Source organism: Leopardus geoffroyi, chromosome X (genome assembly GCF_018350155.1).
Source record: "Leopardus geoffroyi isolate Oge1 chromosome X, O.geoffroyi_Oge1_pat1.0, whole genome shotgun sequence".
NCBI lineage: Eukaryota > Metazoa > Chordata > Mammalia > Carnivora > Felidae > Leopardus > Leopardus geoffroyi.
Genome location: NC_059343.1, coordinates 57,068,288 through 57,090,413, shown reverse-complemented (window position 1 = coordinate 57,090,413; position 22,126 = coordinate 57,068,288). Strand labels below are relative to the sequence as shown.

At 36.5% G+C, this 22,126-nt stretch overlaps 1 protein-coding gene and 1 non-coding gene across 6 annotated transcripts in view; one reads left to right on the top strand and one right to left on the bottom strand.

Moving 5' to 3' along the window:
• EDA (ectodysplasin A) overlaps nucleotides 1-22,126 on the bottom strand; it is a 431,757-nt gene that overhangs the window by 296,077 nt on the left and 113,554 nt on the right. The gene's annotated exons all lie outside the window — the stretch shown is intronic.
• Nucleotides 14,168-14,274, top strand: LOC123595600. The gene has a single exon (XR_006711268.1). It is a non-coding gene; the product is annotated as a U6 spliceosomal RNA (small nuclear RNA).

The following is a 22,126-nucleotide window of genomic DNA, read 5'->3' as shown; positions in this document are numbered from 1 at the left end:
ACTGTAATCTCTATGTAGAAAATGTCCCTAAATTACCAACCTTAGAAGAGCTGGGTGATTTCACTAATGTAAGAGGCCAGTTTCCTTAAAAGGCCCACTTGCAACATTTCCATGACAACCTGAAGCAAACATGCTTCTTGCTTAGTGTTTACATAAAGTAGAGGCAGCTACAATACAAATAATGGTGGAGACAGAGAGAACAAGGGACAAAGAGAGAGAATTACAGGGAAGACAGAGAATGAGAGTGAGAGAGAGAGAGAGAGAGAGAGGATGAGAGACCACAGAAGAATGAAAAAAAAAAAAAAACAATGACAGAATGAATGGGGAAAGGGAAAGGAAGAGAGGAGTAGATCTTGGTTTTCATAATTTAGCTTCTATGACTGAATGTTTCTGGGGTACTCCATGTTTTGGAACACTGGTAAGTCAATTCCATCAGTGAGGTTGTGAGGTCTCCTCCTTCTTAATGAGCAACGACTACTTTGATGCTCTAGAGCAAAGGGGAGCCAAAATCAAAAGATTTGGGAGATCAATGCCATGTATTTGGGTTTTTTTCTTTTTGATAGCTCTGATTAAAAGTTATTTAATGAAAGACAGGAGGCAGAACCATTAGCTAGGAAGATCACCAATTTTAAATAGCATTAACTAACTCCAAGAACTGCTGATCTATTGGTATAATGACTTCTAAACCTTTCCATCAAGTTTTTTCTTTACCCTATTCCCCCCCCCCCCCGTAAAAGACCCCATTTCTGAAAGTTTTAACCTCATAGACAAATAGCATTTATTAATTAATCATTTTTTAGGTTTTATCAATTGAAAACATAGCTACTCAATAGAACTTGTGATCAGAGTGAGATAATGAGTATTATCACAAGTTGACACAATTCAAGGTAAAGCATAGAAACCGAACATGTTAATCAGGATGTGAGAACTGCTCAAATATCCCCATTCCTGCCCTTCATAGACTCCAGATGAATTACGTGTGATGTAAACAATCCCACATAGCTCTCCAGTGAAACAATAATTAAGCGATGGGAAAACACATTCATTGAAAAATGATCCAGAAGACCCTAGCAGGGAGAAAGAGAAGCTACTCACAGGGTTGGTGCTATGTGGATGCCACTTTAGGCAGAGTGAGAGAGGAAAAAAAGATCATGGACTATAGAGTATGCAGATCTGAGGGTTGACTGCCAAATTCTACAAGAATATACTAGCTTGTACACTGAAGCAAGTTATTAGGTTTCAAGTTATTTATACAGAAATAAGGTGATATCATCTATTTTAAAGCACTTTTATGAGGATCAGAAGTATATAAAGCACCTAGCAGCACTATCCTCCCACCCCCGCAACCACAATGACTACAAAGTCTTTTTGCTTAACCTTTTACAATCCTCTTTTCTTGAAGATCACCTTCTGGCTAGTAAAACCCATGTGTGGATACCATTCAGGGGTTGAGTTCATAGCACTTCTTTAGCTTCTTGCATTCTTTCATCAAAATCTTATCTAACACAAGACCTTTAATTACTTTGTCTCCCCTGTTAACCTTTGGGGTACAAAGACATGCTGGAGTATCTATATGACATTGACTTTAAGAGTTCATGAAGTAGAGGCATGCATTAGATAGCTATGCTATGACCAAAAATCCCAGTAATAATTCCAAGTCTTATGGGAAGCACAGGACTTCAGAGTAAGACATCCAGGACCAGAATTCTATATCTACTCCCAGCTTGCTATGCAATCTTGGAAAAGATACTTCATCTTTTTGAGCCTCAGTTTCCTCCTTAGTAAAATTGGAATATAATACCAACTTCCAAATGTTTCTATTAAGAAGTAAATGAGATAATGCATGTAAATGGTATAGCACAACGCCTGGCACACAGACATTGAACAACAGATTGTCAGTTTTACTAGAATACCACCTTGATATGGTGAAGAGCATTACAGTAAAGCACCAAATGCAGTTTGCCTGACACAGTATGTCACACATACATGGAAGGTTTGAGAGCTCAAAATTGAGTATCAAAGTCAACAGGAGACATCCACTTGCTTTATTCATCAGATAGTATGAATACCACATTATTTGTGCCCAGATAAGTAATTAAACTTCTTTTTCTTTAAGGTTTATTTCTGTGAGATTGAGAGACAGACTGAGTATGAGAAGGTGAGGGGCAGAGAGAGAGGGACACACAGAATCCAAAGCAGGCTCCAGGCTCCAAGCTGTCAGCATAGAGCCTGCTGTGGAGCTTGAACCCATGAACCATGAGATCATGACCCAAGCTTAAGTCAAATGCTTAACCGACTGAGCCACCCAGGCACCCCTTAACTTCTAACACAAAAACAAGATTCTGGGGGTGCCTGGGTGGCTCAGTCGGTTAAGCATCCGACTTTGGCTCAGGTCATGATCTCATGGATTCTGAGCTCAAGCCCCCCCATTGGGCAATCTGTTGTCTGTGCAAAGCCTGCTTCAGATCCTCTGTCCCCCTCTTTCTCTGTTCCTGCTTGTGCTCTCTCTCTCAAAAATAAATAAATATTAAAAAAAATAAGATTCTGGGAATATTATATAACAGTCTCTAAATCTGGTGTCTCATAAAATGTCTCCATCTCAATGCAAACTAGCGCGGCCACTCTAGAAAACAGTATGGAGGTTTCTCAAAAAGTTAAAAATAGAACTACTCTATGAACCAGCAATTGCACTACTAGATATTTACCCAAAGAATACAAAAATACTAATTCAAAGTGATACATGCACCCTGATTTTTATAGCAGCATTATCTATAATAACCAAAATATGGTAATAGCCCAAATGTCCACCAACAGGTGAATACATAAAGAAGATGTGGTATTTACTGCTAGGAATTTGCCCAAGGAATACAGGAGTGCTGAGGCATAGGAACACATGTACCCCAATGTTTATAGCAGCACTATCAACAAAGCCAAATTATGTAAAGAGCCTAAATGTCCATCAACTGGTGAATGGATAAAGAAGATGTGGTTTATATATACAATGGAATACCACTTGGCAATAAGAATGAAATCTGGCCATTTGCAGCAACACGGATGGAACTGGAAGGTATTATGCTAAGTGAAATAAGTCAGTAAGAGAAAGACAGATACCATATGTTTTCAGTCATACATGGATCCTGAGAAACTTAACAGAAGACTTTGGGGGGAGGGGAAGGGGAAAAAAAAGTTACAGAGAGGGAGGGAGGCAAACCATAAGAGACTCTTGGATACTGAGAACAAACTGAGGGTTGATGGGGGTTGGGGGAGAGGGAAAAGTGGGTGGTGGGCATTGAGGAGGGCACTTGTTGAGATGAGCACTGGGTGTTGTATGGAAACAAATGTCAATAAATTATATTAAAAAAAGAAGATGTGGTATTTATATACAATGGAATATTACTCAGCCATAAAAAATAAGGAAATCTTACTATTTAATAAGTCAGTCAGAGAAAGGCTGACATGAGTTCACTCATGTTTTGTTAGGAAACGAAACAAATGAGCAAAGGGAAAAAGTAGAGAGGGGGGAAAACCAAGAAACATATTCTTAACTACAGAAAACAAACAGATGGTTACCAGAGAGGAGGTAGGTGGAGGGATGGGTTAAATAGGTGATGGGGATTAAGGAGTACACTTGTTGTGATGAGCACTGGGTGTTGTATGGAAGTGTTGAATCACTTGTACACCTGAAACTAAGAGTGCACTGTATGTTAACTAATTGGAATTTAAAATAAAAACTTAAAAAAAATGTCTCCATCTCATGTAGCATAAAGTTCAAGTCCATTGATTTCAGACCAGATGGAAATACAACACATTTCCAAAATTAGCCACCTTAACTATTTCCAGATCTTCATAAAATAAAAATAGGCCATGGATATTCTGCAAATGCTTGGGTTTTGAACATATCCACCTACTCTTGGGTTAATTACCCAAAGACTGTGGTCAGTTAACACTATCTTTGTTATGTATCAATTTTTTTAATCACATAATTTTAGAGATTTACTAGCAACATTTTCACTTGGATTGTGGTGAAAGAAGGCATTAGAAATAGAAAAGACAAGTAATATCATGGTGTGACACCAAAAGTACTTAATGGAAGTCAGAAACTGACTTATTATATAGTATGAAACCAGGGAATCAGCTCTACAGACCTAATGCTGCTCTTGTGCAAACTAAGTGAATCAACATAGGTGTTCTCTAACATCTCAAAGAGTCTGCCATCTTAAGTTTGTATATTGATACAAATAAATGAGTTTATACATATAAAATTCCAGCTGCTGTATTGTGTCTAATATTTAATTACAAATACTAGGTATTTTGATCTAGTCCTCTTCTATATCCCTTCCACAAGTAATGCCTTAGGCAATTTCCCCAGTGACATATTGGAAATGAAGATAGTAGTAGTAATAGCAATAGTGGTGAAAACTTATTTCAACTTCCTATTGGCCATATCCTGTCATAAACACTTAACAAGCAATAACTCACTTAATACAAACCTAGAAGGAAGATACTCTTATTATCTCTGCTTTGTAGAAGAGGAAGATGAGGCACAGAAAAGTGAAGTGAACTGCCTTAAACAGCCAGAAATAAAACCCAGAATTGTGGTTCTTAATCATTGTGCAAAAAGGAAGTAGCAGAAGAACATTGGAATAAGGGACCAGATTTATTGTACTTCCTTAAGTGACTAGAAAACCAGGGGGGTTGTAAAACAACCTTTCTCAGATATCAGACAAGTAACACAGGACTGTGATCTCCCCTGCTAAAAGGTAAATAAAAAAGGTAAGTGCAACATTGCCCCAGTTTACTGTATGGAGGCAGTTTCCATGACATGGTGCAAGGAGAGGGAATTCAAAAAGAGATCAGGGAATTGAAGAGACAGAGAATAGAGTTCAGAGTGGCCAATGTGGTTTGAAATTGTTGAGGAGAGTGAAGGACAAAAGGGAGCTATATAGAGAGTATGAGCTCCAAAGACCTACAAAGATGTCTCTTTGAGTCTCTGGCTGATTATGGAATCTGTATATGCATGAGAGAAGCTCATGAAAGCTACTGAAGCTACTGAAAGCTGAGATGAGACAGGAATGATGAAACGATGAGAAAGGAATAGACAGAATGACTTACAGGATAGTGGCGTGAAGAGCTTGGCAGACTTTAAACCCAGTAAAGAACCATAATTAGTTAAAATTATAAAAAAAATAACAACCACTAAAGTTCTTTGGAAATTTTCCTAAGGACACACAGTAAACCAACAAACATTTCATCAAGAAAATGCACTAAATTTTGGTAAGAACAATGACAGTCTGTTGCTTTTAAGACACGATCCATTCCCTGCCCCTACCTGACAGTCCCCCAATTCAGTGTGACAGAAGCTACATGGGCAGTTGCAGCCAACTACCTGGGATCTTTCCCCCTCAACTCAAAACCTAGGATTACAATCTCACGTGGGGTATACCAGCATACCCACATTAATCATCCCCAACCCTGTGTTTCAGAAGCTCTAATCTGATTGGGCATGGCTGAAAGGACTTAGGACCCCTTTCCTCTACTCAGCTACCACTCATGGGGCAGGCATGACAGGCCAAGAATACTGGGCCTCAAATGCCCTCACCTCAGCTTGCTTATAAGATGAGGTTCCATACCAAGACAGTAAAGTCAAGAAGTCTAGAAGCTACCACCTCCACCCAGAACACTGTGAATAAACTAGGGATATAACTGAGAAGCAGGTCACTGTCTTAACATCTAGCTCTTGAGTAAAGGAATAGATGTTTTCCCAGCAAAACAGGAAGGCCCTAAGAATGGAGAACTCCAGAACTCTCCCCAAGGGAACTGATTTTATTTTGAACAGAGCATGAGGAAGTTCAAACCACAGAGCGCTATGAAAAACAGTGGAGATTTCACTGGTAAGCACTTAAGAAGGGACTGGTTGGCCCATGACAGCAAAACCATACATCAGCTAGAAGCTGAAAAGAGAGAACCAAGAAAAGATGTAGCTAAGAAGAGGCTTCCCAGGGTCATAATATATCTCAAATACTGGTCTCAAAACTACCCCTGCAAAAGGACTTGAATTTAATTAGATCAGATGGAACAATTTATGCCCCAGGACATTGTCAAAACAATACAACAACCAGATGGCAATTAATGCTGATTGTACCAATAGAGACAGACAACACAGACTAGAAAAAGAGAGAGTCAAATAGATTTTGCTAAAACCACTGCCATCCCAAGGTGACTATCCACACACCAAACCTTATTCCCTGTGAGGAGACATCAGAGGCTTTATACTTTGAGGGAAATAGATTTTAATGAACTAGTACAGCTAAGTCACTAAGCAAATCAACAACAGACAACAAGAAGCCCAGGAGGTGGGGGGGGGGGTGAGGGCTGTAATAAGTATTCATGTTTCTACAATTATTTATCTAAAATGTTCAATTTCAACAACAAAAAAATACAAGATATGCAAAGAAACAGGAAAGTGTGACTCACATAGGAAAAAATAGGAAACAGAAACTGTCCTCGAGAGTGATCAGATACTAGACTTTGCAAATAAAAATTTCAAAACAGATAGTGTAAATATGTTTAAAGAACTAAAGGAAACCATGGCTAAAGTAATAAAGGAAGCTATCATAACAATGTCACATCTAATATAGAAGCTAAATACACAGAATTTTAAAAACCCAAATGGAAATTCTAGAGTTTAAAATTATAATAATTGAAGTGAAAAATTCACTAGAGGTGTTATATATAGATTTTACATATAGAAGAGTGAAATCAGTGAAATGAATTCAGGAAAGACTAGGAAGTTGTACAATCCAAAGAACAGAGAAAATGAACCAAAATGAACAGAGCCTCAGAGCAATCAATGCAGGACTCCATTAAATAAGCCAACATATGTGTAATATAGTAATAGAATGAGAGAGATAGAAAAAAATATTAGAAACAACAATGGCCAAAAACTCCCCAAATTTGGTGAAAAACATTAACCTACACATACAAGAAGTTTAATAAATGTCAAGTAAGATAAAGGTAGAGATACACACCCAGGCAAATAATAGCAAAATATTGAAAGACAAAAAACGAAAATCCTGAAAGCAGCAAGAGGAAAACAAGTCATCACAAAGGAGGGAACCCGCTAAGTTTAACAGAGAATTCCTACCACAGACAATGGAGGTTGAAGAGCAGTGGGATATTTTTAAAATATTGAACCAAAAACTGTCAACCATGAATCTTCTATCCAGAAACACTATTTTCACAAATGAAGGTAAAATAAAGACATTTCCAGGAAAACAAAGACAGAGAATTTGTTGTTAGCAAATCGGCCTCACGAGAAATGCTAAAAGAAGTTATTCAGGCTGAAAGAGGGTGACCCTGATGTTAATTTGATCCTACAATAAAAAACACAGAGCACTGGTAAAGGTTATTCGATAAATGTAAAAGGCAGTGAAATGTGTATTTTTCTCATTTCGTTTAATTAATTTGTATGAAAATACACATTTTATGGAATTGTTTTGCATTTAATATATAGAAATATAATAAGTTTGGCAATAACAGCACCAGGAAAGTGGGTGAGAAGAAGCTGTACTGACGTAAGGGAACGACATCATATGGGAATGAAACTATAGGAAAAAATGAAGCAAATAAGAACAGTAATAGAAAGACTAATAGGATCAACTCTATAAATATATACTTGCTTGCATTTATTCTCGTAGCTTCTTTAAAACTATAAATGATATAGGATAGTAAATATACTAATGTATTGTTGGATGTGTATCATATATAGATATATAAGAAACAATAATAGCACAAAAAGGGGAGGCAGGGTAGAACTATACATGGGTAAGAGGTCTATCTCTGACAATAATTAAATTGGTAAAAATATGAACTACATTATGATATATTAAGATATAATGGTGAGCTCGAGCAACAACAAGGAAAGTAACTAAAAATATAGTGGAAAAAAATCATAAAAATAATTAAAGTATTATGCTAGAAAATATTCATTTAATCAAAAGAAAGCATATAAATACAAACAGAAGGGGAAAAAGACACAAAACAGAAAACCAAAAGTAAAGTAACAGGCATAAATTCAACTACATCAATAACAACATTAAATATGATTTAAACAATCCAATAAAAAGTGAGAGATTGGGGGCACCTGGGTAGTTCAGTCAGTTAAGTGTCTGACTTTGCCTCAGGTCATGATCTCACAGCGTGGGTTTGAGCCCTGCATTGGGCTCTGTGTTGACAGCTCAGAGCCTGGAGCCTGCTTTGGATTCTGTGTCTCCCTCTCTCTCTGCTCCTCCCCACTCGCTCTCTCTCTCTCTCTCTCTCTCTCAAAAATAAATAAACATTAAAAAAAATTTTTTTTTAAGTGAGAGATTGTCATACTCTATTGAAAAATAAGATCAGGGGCGCCTGGATGTTTTAGTCGGTTAAGCATCCAACTTTGGCTCATGTAATGATCTCATGGTTTGTGAGTTTAAGCCCTGCATCAGGCTCCACACTGATAGTGCAGAACCTGCTTGGGATTCCCGCCCCCCACCCCACCGGCCTCTGCCCCACCTCTCACTTGCACACACACACTCTCTCTCAAAATAAATATGTAAACATTTGTTCAAAAAGCTTTAAAAATAAGATTCAATTACATACTGTCTACAGGACATTTACTTTAGATTCAAAGATCTAAATTGGGTGAAAGTAAAGAATGGAAAAAGATAAATGATGCAAACAGCAACTATAAGAAAGTTGGAGTGGCTATACTAATATCAAACAAAATAGACTTAAAAAAATTATAAAAGATAAACAGGGACATTGTACAATGATAAAAAGGTCATACCAATCATAAACCATATATGTACCTAACAACAGAACTCCAGAATACATGAAGGAAAATCTGACAGAATTGAAGGGGGAAAATAGGCCTTTCAACAATAATAGCTGATGCCTTCAATATCCCACCTTCAACAATGATTAAAACAATTAGGCAGATCAACAAAGATATAGAGGCCTTGAACAAAACTATAAACCAAATACATGTAACAGACATAGATAGATGACTCCATCCCAAAACAGCAGAATACACATTCTTCTCAAATGTACATGGAACATTTAGACAACATTCCAGGCCATAAAACAAGTGTCAATAATTTCTTTAAGTTTTTTTAAAGTTTTTATTTATTTTTGACAGAGAGAGAGAGAGAGAGAGAGAGAGAGAGAAAGGACATGATCTGGGGAGGGGCAGAGAGAGAAACGGAGACACAGAATCTGTAGAAGGCTTCAGGCTCTGGGCTGTCAGCACGAGCTCAACGTGGGGCTGGAACCCATAAACCGTGAGATCATGACCTGGGCTGAAGTCGGATGCTTAACTGACTGAGCCACCCAGGTGCCCCATCAATAATTTTTGTTTATTTTTCTGAGAGAAAGAGAGGGACAGAGAGCACAAGTGTAGGAGGGGCAAGAGAGAGAGAGAGAGGATGAGAGAGAATCTGAAGCAGGCTCTGTGCTATCAGGGCAAAGCCCAATGTGGGGAATGAAACCATGAATAGTGAGATCATGACTCTGGGCTGAAATCAAGAGCCAAATGCTCAACCAAATGAGCCACCCAGGTACCCCAAGCCTCAATAAATTTAAAGACACAAATCATGCAAATAATCTTCTCTGACTACAGTGTAATGAAATTAGATATTAATAGAAATAAATTTGGGAAATACATAAATATATGGAAAATAAACAATCGATTTTTAAATAATCCATGGGTCGATGGAGAAATCACAGTGCAAATTACAAAATATTTTGGGTGCCTGGGTGGCTCAGTCAGTTAAGTGTCCGACTTCGGCTCAGGTTGTGATCTCACAGCTGGCGAGTTCAAGCCCCATGTCGGGCTCTACACTGACAGCTTGGAGCCTGCTTCAGATTCTGTGTCTCCCTCTCTCTCTGCCCCTCTCCTGCTCAAGCTCTGTCTCCCTCTCCTTCAAAAATAAATAAACATTAAAATTTTTTTTTCACTCAAAAAAAGAAATTGCAAAATATTTTGATATGTATACAAATGAAGACATAACATATCACATTTATGGGATGCAGCTAAAACAATACTTAGAAATTTATAGCTGTGTCTACATTTAAAAAAAAGTCGATCTCAAATCAGTAATCTATCTTAATACACTAGAAAAAGAAGAGCAAATTAAACCCAAAGCAAGCAAAAGAAAGGAAATAATAAAGATTAGAATGGAGATTACTCGAGACACTTGGGTGGCTTAAGTTGGTTAAGCGTCTGACTCCTGATTTTGATTGAAGTCATGATCTCACGATTCGTTGAGTTCCAGCCCTGCATCAGGCTCTGTACTGACAGCATGGAGCAAGCTTGGGGATTCTCTCTCTCCGTCTCTCTGCCCCTCCCCTGCTCTCTCTCTCAAAGTCTCTCTGCCCCTCCCCTGCTCTCTCTCTCAAAGTCTCTCTGCCCCTCCCCTGCTCTCTCTCTCAAAGTAAATAAATAAATACAAATGTTTAGAATGAAAATTAATCAAATAGTGAATGGAAAAATAATATGGAAAATCAATAAAACCATAAGTTGGTTATTTGAAAATAATACAAAATTGAGAAACTTTTAGCTAAACTGACAAAGCAAAACAGAGATAATAATTGAATTAGTAGAATCAGGAAAGAAATGGACGACATCACTACTGACTTTACTGAAATAAAAAAATAGAATGTCTAGAGATTAAAAATATGCTATCTATAATGAAAAGTATATTGAATGGGATTAATAATAGATTATACACTGGAGAAAAAGATAAGTAAACTTGAACACTAAGGAATAGAAGTCATACCAAATAAATCACCTAGAGCAAAAGGACTAAAATTTTTTTAAATGAACAGATCATCAGACTCCCCAAAACAGATAAGGGTGAAAAAATAATAATGGCCCAAATTTGTCAGTTTATTAAAGATGATAAGCCTGAAAATTAAAGGTCAACAAACCTCAATCAAGTTAAACACAAACAGAACTGGGGCGCCTGGGTGGCGCAGTCGGTTAAGCGTCCGACTTCAGCCAGGTCACGATCTCGCAGTCCGTGAGTTCGAGCCCCGCGTCGGGCTCTGGGCTGATGGCTCAGAGCCTGGAGCCTGTTTCCGATTCTGTGTCTCCCTCTCTCTCTGCCCCTCCCCCGTTCATGCTCTGTCTCTCTCTGTCCCAAAAATAAATAAACGTTGAAAAAAAAATTAAAAAAAAAAAAAACACAAACAGAACCACATAAGGTGCCCATAATTTGATTCCTTTAAACTAGTACTAAAAAAAAAATCCTGAAATTCAAATTAAAGGTATATTACATAGAGGGACAAAGGTAAGAATGATCACAGACATCTCATCAGAAACTACTCCATTTAGAATACAGTGGAGTGACATCTCTAAAGTAATGACAGAAAATCTGTCAACCTGGAATTTTTTACCCAGTGAAGTTGTCTTTCAAAATTGAGCACTAAATAAAGACTTTTTCAGGCAAACAAAAGCTGAAAGAATTAATGAGCAGCAGACCTACATTAAAAACACATTAAATGAAGCTCTTCAGGCAGAAGAAAAATTATTCCAGAAGCCAACTTTGATTTATATAAAGAAATAAAGGGTGCCATAAATGCTAAATATAAAAGAACTTTTGTCATTTTAAAAATCTCCTTAAAAGATTAATGACTGTTTACAGTAAAAATAATAACAATGCATCTTGTGGTTTATAGCGTGTATGGAAGTAAAACGAATATATGGCAACAATAGCACAAAGGATGGAAAAGGCAAAATAAAGGTATACTTTTATATTTAAAAATATATTTATATTAAAAAAATTCAATTATTCCTAAAGAAGGCAAGAATAGAGAGGAAGAAAACAAACAAACAGCAAATGGAACAAATAAAATCCAAATACCAAAATGGTAAATTTAAACCCAAACATAACCATAATTATATTAAATGAAAATTATCTAAATATTCAAATTAAAAGCCATGTATTATCACATTGGATTTAAAAAGCACAAGCAAACTCTTTATTGTTTAAAAGAAAAGTACTTAAAATATAAATGTGCAGATACTTTACAAGTCAAAGGACAAATTTCAGTTCTGGCCAAGATAGAGTAATCCCACTACAGCTTGTCTCTTCTTCTGATAAACAACTAAAAACGAACAAAAATCAAGTACCGTAAGATTGAAAAAGTAATCAAAAGCAGGTAGATTTTGTTAAATGTTTTTTTAATGATTATTTATTTTTGAGACAGAGACACAGACTGAATATGAGCAGGGGAAGGGCAGGGAGAGACTGAGACACAGAATCCGAAGCAGGCTCCAGGTTCTGAGCTGTCAGCACAGAGCCCGATGTGGGGCTTGAACCCATGAGACGAGCCATGAGATCATGATCTGAGCAGAAGTCAGATGCTCAACTGACTGAGCCACTCAGGCACCCCAAAAGCAGGTAGATTTTGAAAGGGAGTTAAAACTCAGAAAAGGTACCTGCAACAAGGTGGATATTTTATATATTTTTTTCTCTTGCAGATTTTTCCTGACAGTGGATCTCAGTTGCAGAGCTATACAGCAGAATACTGGCATGATTCTGTGAAAATTTGAATAGAAACCCCATGTTACCAGGTAGAGTAACCATACAAGGGACTACTATAACCCAAAGAATGAGATGTAATTCTGTTGGGTTTTGTGTTCTCTAGCAGCTTTGCCCAGTCAAGGAGCTGTTTGCCAGTGATGGCTGTGTAAGCAACCAAAAATCCAAGAGATACAATTTCTGGCCAGAGGAACCAGGAAAGGGGACACCATGGCCTCAAAAGTGGGCTTTGCAAGGAAATTCTGTATAGGAGAGAGCTAGAGAAAAAGATCTCCTAATCCTGTAAATGCATTCACACAAGTCCTGGGCTCATTCCAAAGCTGAACAAGTGCAGGAAAGACCCAAAAGATCATAATAAAGGGCACTGAGGAATGAACTAAGATTTAAGCTATGACCCAGATCATAACAAAGGGCAGGAGGAATGAACTAAGATTTAAACTACAACCCAGCACTCAAACACCTGAGTGGCACATGCACAGAACAGAAATAAAACAGTAAGCTAATGACTTGGAACTGAACTAAAATTAGAATCTCCATCCACAGAAGGTAGGATTGAACTTGTGGTCCAACCCTAACTTGGTTGAATATCTTTAAAAAATTTTCTCTACAGGATTATAATGTAACTCATGGTTACATGAGTAACCATGACATAACTTTCACAATGCCCAGGATATACTCCAAAATTACTCAAGATACAAAGAACCAGGAAAATGTGACAAATTCTCAAGAAAAAAAACAATCAACAGGTGCCTTATATGACCTAGATGTTGTAATTATCAAACACTTCAAAGCAGCTTATGGCAAACACCCTAAGAAGATTTCTTGCTTCCTGGTAGCCATGGCTTTGTGTACTCCTCTCCCCTTGAGTGCAGGCAGGATATATGACTTGCTTCCAAGCAATAGAAAATACAAAGATGATGGGATATCATTCCCCTAATTAGATTACATTACATGATAAAGGTGATGAGATATCACTTCAATGATTATGTCATGTTCTATAAGGCTCTGTCTTAGCAGACTCCAAAGAGAGATTCTTTGCTGATCTTGAAGATGCAAGCTGCTATAGCTGCTATAATGTAAACTGCCTATGGAGAGGGTCATGTAGGAGGGAATTATAGGCTTCAAGGAACTGAAGTCTGCCAACAACCATGAAAGCTTGGAAGAGGACCCCAAGCTCCAAATAAGAATGAAGCTCAGGTGACACTTTGATTACAGCCTTGTGAGACATCAGTCAACTAGGCCACGGACAGATGTCACAAAAACTGAGAGATAATAAATGTATGTGTTTTACACTGCTGAGCATGTGGTGATTTATCATACAGCAATAGAAAATGAATACGCAGCTATTAAAAGTATGCCTCATGCAGGGGTACCTGGGTGGCTCAGTTGGTTAAGCGACCACTTCAGCTCAGGTCATGATCTCATGGTTTATGAGTTCAAACCCTGCGTTGGGCTCCATGCTGACAGCTCAGAGCCTGGAACCTGCCACGGATTCTGTGTCTCCCCTTCTCTCTACCCCTTCCTTGCTCATGCTCTGTGTCTCTCTGTCTCTCAATAATACATAAACGTTAAAAAAAATTAAAAAGGTGCTCGCTTCGGCAGCACATATACTAAAATTGGAACGATACAGAGAAGATTAGCATGGCCCCTGCGCAAGGATGACACGCAAATTCGTGAAGCGTTCCATATTTTTAGAAAAAATGAAATATGGCCTTTTGTAGCAACGTGGATGGAACTGGAGAGTGTGATGCTAAGTGAAATAAGCCATACAGAGAAAGACAGATACCATATGGTTTCACTCTTATGTGGACCCTCAGAAACGTAACAGGAACCCGTGGGGGAGGGGGAGGAAAAAAGGAAAAAAAAAAAAAAGAGGTTAGAGTGGGAGAGAGCCAAAGCATAAGAGACTGTTAAAAACTGAGAACAAACTGAGGGTTGATGGGGGGTGGGAGGGAGGAGAGGGTGGGTGATGGGTATTGAGGAGGGCACCTTTTGGGATGAGCACTGGGTGTTTTATGGAAACCAATTTGGACAATAAATTTCATATATTATAAAATAAATAAATAAATAAATAAATAAACCTTTAAAAAAAAAAAAAATTAAAAAGTATGCCCCATGCAGTAACACACTTTAAATGAATGGAAAGACAGTAGTTTCAGCAGAAAAAAAAAAATGAATCTATAAAAAAATGCAAATTTTATTTAAAAAAATTTTTTTTAACATTTATTTATTTTTGAGACAGAGAGAGACAGAGCATGAATGGGGGAGGGTCAGAGAGAGAGAGGGAGACACAATCTGAAACAGGTTCCAGGCTCTGCGCTGTCAGCACAGAGCCCGACGCGGGGCTGGAACTCACAGACCGCGAGATCATGCCCTGAGCTGAAGTTGGATGCGTAACCGACTGAACCACCCAGGTGCCCCAAAAATGCAAATTTTAGAAATAAATAAGATCTCAAATTTTTTTAAGAACATGACTTGATGAGCTCAAAGTATAATGTAAATTATAGAACAATGAATGAAATTTAACAGAGATCAACAGAAATTATCAAGAGTAACAGAAGTATTGAAAAAATATTAATAAATGCTCAGATACTTATGGAACAACATCAAAAATTCTAACATTATGTGGCACCTGGGTGGTTCAATCGGTTAAGCCTCTGACGTTGGCTCAGGTCATGATTTCGCAGTTCATGGGTTCAAGCCCCACATTGAGCTCTGTGCTGACAGCTCAGTGCCTGGAGCCTGCTTCAGATTCTGTATCTCCCTCTCTGCCCCTCCCCAGCTTGTGCTCTCTCTCTCTCTTTCTCAAAAATTAATAAATATTAACAAATTAAAAAAATTCTAACATGTCATTGGAATGCCAGAAGAAAAGAAAAAATTGGGTATAAAATACATTTGAAGAAATAATGATTAAAAACTTCTCAAATTTGGTGAAAGTCATGTTTATAAGATTCAAGAGGTTCAGCTGACCCCAGATATAATAAACTCAAAGGAAGCTATATCTATGTACATCATAACTAAAGTGCTGAAAACCAAAGATTTTTTTTAAATATTGAAATCAGGGTTTTTTAAATTACTGTTGTACAATAGGTGAACAAAGATTCAAAGAACCATGGATTTCTCAAGCAAAACAAAACAAAAAACCATGGGGGTCATAAAACAGTAGAAAAGCATATTTAAAGTGCTAAATATAGTGTATACCAAGACTTCTATATACAGTGAAATAATCTTCAGAAATAAAGGTGAAATAAAGACATTTTCAGATGAAGGAAAACTATGAGAATTCATCGCCAGCTGATCTTCTCTAAAAGAAACTCTTCCCAAGTGAAGGGATATCACAGGGAAAATTAGATCTTTAAGAATGATGCAAGTGACAGAAACAGTAAATATATGGTAAATATTAAAAATTACACTCAAATTCTTTAAAATCTGTATGACTAATGGAAGCAAAGCCCATGATATCATATGTAGAATTTTCAATGTATGTAGATATATACATATATACATAAATACATATACATATACACATGTACATATATCAATAATAAAGGTAAGTGGAGCAGGGTAAACAGATACATACAATTGTAAGGCATCTATATTTTGCTTGATATAGTGCACTATTAACTCAAAGCAGACACTGCAATATTAAGTATGTGTGACTTGTCATCCATAGAGCAAGGACCAAGATACAAGTGTGACATATAGCAAAACTCCAATAAGATAAATTGAAATGGCCTAATAAATACACTTATATTCCAGGTGTGCCTGGGTGGCTAAGTTGGTTAAGCCTCTGACTTCAGCTCAGGTTGTGATCTCGCAGTTCATGAGTTCAAGCCCCATGTTGGGCTCTGTGCTGACAGCTCAGAGCCTGGAGCCTGCTTCAGATTCCATGTCTGTCTGTCTGTCTGTCTCTCTCTCTCTCTGATCCTCCCCAACTCATGTGCTCACTCCTCTCTCACTCTCTAAAAATAAACATTAAAAAAACACATATCCCAAAAGAAAGCAAGAATGGAAAATAACACAGAATAAGGGGACAATCAGAAAACAAATAATAAAATAGTAGAATATAATCCAGCCATACCAATAATTAAACTGAATATAAATTGTTTAATATACCTAATAAAAGACAGAGATTTTCAAACTGGTTAAATTAAAAACCCTACATGTTGTCTACAAGAAATCCACTTTAAATATAGAGACATATGAGTTAAAAATGAAAGCACAATTATATACCATATAAATTCTAATTCAAATAAAGCTGAAGTAGCTACATTAAAAGACAAAGTAGACTTCAGAACAAGGAATATTACCAGGGATAATAAATAGGGATATTACATAGTGATACAAGGATCAAATCACAAAAAACCATAATAATCCTGAACATGCAAGATGCTAACAACAGAGTTTCTGGGTACATGAAGCAAAAAGTGATACAATTGAAAAGGAGAAATAGGAAAATTGATAACTATAGTTGGAGATTTTAACACCCTTTTCTTGGCAATCAATAAAACAGGTAGAAAATCAATAAGGAATTGAACAACTCTATTAACACACTTTACCTAATTGACATTTATAGAACACTTCACCCAGCAAGAGCAAATTAGTCTTTACAAGTACACAAGGAATATTCACAAAGTTAGACCATATTCTGGTCTGTAAAACAAACCACAAAAAGGTTTTTTCAAATCATGGTTAAAAAAAAAACCCACATAAGAATGGAGCATAGAAGGCTTCATGGTTAGCCTGTGCTGGAAGTGGCAGGTCAGTGGAGATGAAGTTCTGTAGGGAGGGGTATGCAGTCAAAATGAAGATGAGACAGATCACATGTGAAGAAAGGTGAGGACTCAAGAGTTGATTTCCTTGAAATGAAAATACTCTTTGTTTTCTCATGTTTATATAAATGCATATCAAAGACGTGAACAAGCATTCTCCTTAGATTTGAGGATTTTTCATTTTTAATGCTGTCTTTTTACTTAATAGTAAATATCTGCTTGTCTAAATGGCTCCCAAATTGTGGGGGAGTCTCTATATGACTCTTTTTTTTGAGTTCGTATTTAAAATCCAGTTAGTTAACATACAATATAATATTATTTTCAGGTGTACAATATAGTGATTCAACACTTCCGTACAACACTTGGTGCTCATCACAACAAGTGCACTCCTTAATCCCCATCACCTATTTACCCATCTCCCCACCATCTCCCCTCTGGTAACCATCAGTTTTTTTCTCTATAATTAAGAGTCTGTTACTTGGTTTGCCACTCTCTCTTTCCCTATGATTGTTTTGTTTCTTAAATTCCACACAAAAGTGAAATCATATGGTATTTGTCTTTCTCTGACTTATTTTGCTTAGCATACTGTCTAGCTCCATCCACACCATTGCAAATGGAAAGATTTCCTTTTTTTCTGTGGCTGAATAATATTCCATTGTATTTATGCCATATATTTATCCATTCATCAGTCAATGGGCACTTGGGCTGTATCCATAATTTGGCTATTTTTAAAGTTTCATTATTAAAAGTGGTCAAGCATGAAAAAACTCACATAACATAAAATTTACCATCTTAACCATTTTTAAGTGTACAGTTCAGTAGATAATGTAGGGAATGGATTTCAAGCTTTTTATCTTGCAAATCCAAAATTCTATACCCATTATACCCATTAACCAATTCCTACTTTCCTCCTTCCCCCAGCCTCCAGTAATTACATTCCATTTTTGTTTCTATAAATTTGACTACCTTAGATGCCTCATATGAGTGGAATCATACAGTGTTTGACGTTTTATGACTGGCTTATTACACTTAGTATAATGTCCTTAAGGTCCATCTATATTGTAGCATGTGACAACAGGATGTCTTTTGAATTTTTTTTTTTTAAGATGATGGCTCAGCTAAATGGATTTATGGCACATGACAAGCTCCAGATTCAAAGTGTATTTGAGCAATGGGTCCAAATCAGTGAGATAAAATGTAACATTAATGAATGCAAATTTGCTTCATTTACTTTTCAACAATACCACTAACAATAGCTATAACAAGAGCTGTGTTTATTGGACATTTACTGTGTACCAGATTCTATGCTAATAATTTTATATGCTTCAGTTTGTTCAATTGTCTCAGTAGTTCTATAAAATAGGTACTCAATTATTTGGAACTCTATTTTATAAATGTGGAAACCAAAGCTTAGTGAGTAATATCTTCAATGCATTATAGATGGTAAATATCTGCACAGAGATTCAAATCTAGCTGGTTTGCTTCTAAGCCTAGTTTTTGTATGATACTGCTTCTCAGAAAATCAGTTGAACAACTGACTCCAATGTTGTGAAATCCTCATGTAATAAATCTCAGCTCTGAAACTTTGATTTTTACCACATTTAAACATAAGCAAGGGGACTACAAAACCAACACAGTCTTAGGTGCCATAGGGTTTTCTTACTTTTAAAGGCTAAATAATATTCCATTGTGTATGTGTATGTGTGTATATATATATATATATATATACACATACATACACACACACACCACATTTGGTTTATCTATTCAACTATCAATGTACATTTGGGCCACTTCTACCTTTTGGCTATTGTGAATAACAATGCTATGAATGTGGACATACAGATATCCCTGAGACGCTGCTTTTGACTCTTTTGGTTAAATATCCAGAAGTGGAATTGCTGCATCATATGGTAGTTCTATTTCTTAATTTACAAAGAAAACTCCATATTGTTTTCCATACTCATTACACGATTTTACAATACCACCAACAGTGCACAAGAGTTCCATTCTCTGCACATCTTTACCGATACTTAATATTATTTTTTTAACCATCTTAATAGGTATTACAAAAGATTTTTTTAGGAACTGATACCATACAAAATATGTTCAATAACCACAGTGGAATTAAACTAGAAATTAAAAACATAAAGATATACAAAAAAATCCTCCAAATATCTGGAAATTAAACAACAAACATGTACAGAACCCATAAGTTAAAGGAGAATTCTCAAGGCAAGTATAAAATATTTTGAACCTAATGAAAATGAAAGTTCAACATATACAAATTTCTGGAATGTAGTTAGAGCAGTGTGAACAAGGAAAATACACCATTAAATGCTTATATTAGAAGAAAGGACTATAATTAGTAATCTAACCTCCAAACTTACAATGCTACAGAAAGAAAGCAAATTATACAAGCAACAAGGAAGGACACAGATAATACCAGAAACTGATGCAATTTCTCTTTTATTTTTGTTTTTAAACCAAAATCCAGTCCTTTGGAAAGATCAATAAAAGTGACAAACCTATATAGCCAGACTGGCCAAGAAAGTAAGAAAGAAGACACAAATCATCAATATCAGAAATAAAAAAAGGAGGCATCATTATTGACCCAAGAAACATTAAAAAGATAATAAGGGAAGAACTACAAATAACTCTATACCTATAAGTTTGACAACTTAAATAAGATGGACCAATTCCTTTAAAAAAAAAAAAAACAGAAACTACTAAAGCTCACTGAAAACGAAATAGATAACTCAAATAGTTGCACATTTATTTTAAATTTTTATTTGTTTTTTAAAACTTTTCAACAAGAAAAACTCTAAGCCCAAATGGCTTTCCTGGTGAATTCTAACATTTAAGGAAGAAATAATACCAGTTTCACACAAATGTCCAGGAAATAAAAGAGAAGGGAAAACTTCCCAACACATTTTATATGAGGCTAGTATCATCTTGATACTAAAGCCAAATAAGACATTACAAGAAGGAAACTACTTCACCAATATCACCTATGAACATAGATGTTTAACATCTTCAGTAAAATATTCAAACATCAATGTAATTCACCATATTAGCAGAATAAAGGAAGAAAAGCAGATGATCATCTCCATAGGCACACCAAGAAAGCATTTGACAAATATCAACATCTATTCTTGAAAAAAAGGTTAAGCAAACTAGTGTTAAAAGGAGACAGCAGGCCCCAAGTAGAGTCATTTATGCTAAACTCCAGCAAAACTTAATACCTAACCTAAGTGCAGCTTCAGCTTTTCCTGGAAATGTGACCTTTCACCAGCTAACCTGAGTCAGCACGAGGAGGTAATCCACTGAGATAGGATTCTCCCTAGGAAGGGTAACCTTGCCTAAAACAATGCATTCTTTGCTAATAATTAATTTTATTCTGTTCACTCTCTTCCTTTAAAAAACTTTCCTATTCTGCAACTTGATGGAGCTCCTTTATATTTGCTAGATGTGATGCTGTCTAATGAATTGCTGAATAGAGACAATGTGATTTTAAATTTACTCAGTTGAATTTTTGTTACTTATCAATAGAATAGAATAGAAAAAAAATTTCTTCAATTCAATTTCATCATCTATTACAAATCTAGAGTGAAAAAGATACTTAATGGTGATAGATTTAATAATTTCCCCATAAGATCAAGAAGAAAACAAGGATATGAATTCTCACCACTCCTATTCAGCAGCTATAGCAGTGCTTAGGGGAGATTTATAGCATTAAATGCTTATATTAGAAAACACAAAAGGTCTTAATTGAATAGTCTAAGCATCCAACTTAACAAAACTAAACAAAAATAGCAAATGAAGTTTAAGGTAAGGAAAATGAAAGAAATAATAATTATAATAACAGAAATCAATGATTAAAATTTTTTAAATTTTAGTTGACAATGTTACATTAGTTTCAGGTATACAAGATAGTGATTCCACAAGTCTATACATGATGCTATGCACACCCCAGGTATAGTACCATCTGTCATCATACAGCACTAATACCACTGACTCTATTCCGTATGCCATACCTTCTATCTCCATGACTTATTCATTCCATAACTAAAAACCTTTATCTCCCACTCCCCATCAACCATTTTCCCATGGTCCTAACTGCTCTTCCCTGGCAACCACCAGCTTTGTTCTCTGTATTTATGGGTATGTTTCTGCTCTTCGTTTGTTTGTTCATTTGTTTTTTTTAGATTCCACATCTAAGTGAAATCATATAGTATTTGTCTTTCTCTGTCTACTGATTTCACATAGCATAATACCTTCTAGGTCCATTCATGCTGTTGCAAATGGCAAGATCTCATTCATTTTATAGCTAAACAATATTCCATTGCATACATATATCACACTATCTTTTTCCCACTTAATAATTACATTTGGACTTTGAAGAAACATATACCATCTGATATACCACTATTCAGGAAAAATCTATTCTAGTTTTTGGGAAGCATATGTGTCACAAACTATCTTGCATCTAGTCTCCAAAACCTTACTAAGAATGTATCAAAAAGGTAGACTCGGAGGAAGATGGCGGCGTAGGAGGACGCTGGGCTCACCGCGCGTCCTGCTGATCACTTAGATTCCACCTACACCTGCCTAAATAACCCAGAAAACCACCAGAGGATTAGCAGAACGGAGTCTCCGGAGCCAAGCGCAGACGAGAAGCCCACCGAAGAGGGTAGGAAGGGCGGCGAGGCGGTGCGCGCTCCACGGACTGGCGGGAGGGAGCCGGGGTGGAGGGGCGGCTCGCCTGCTAAG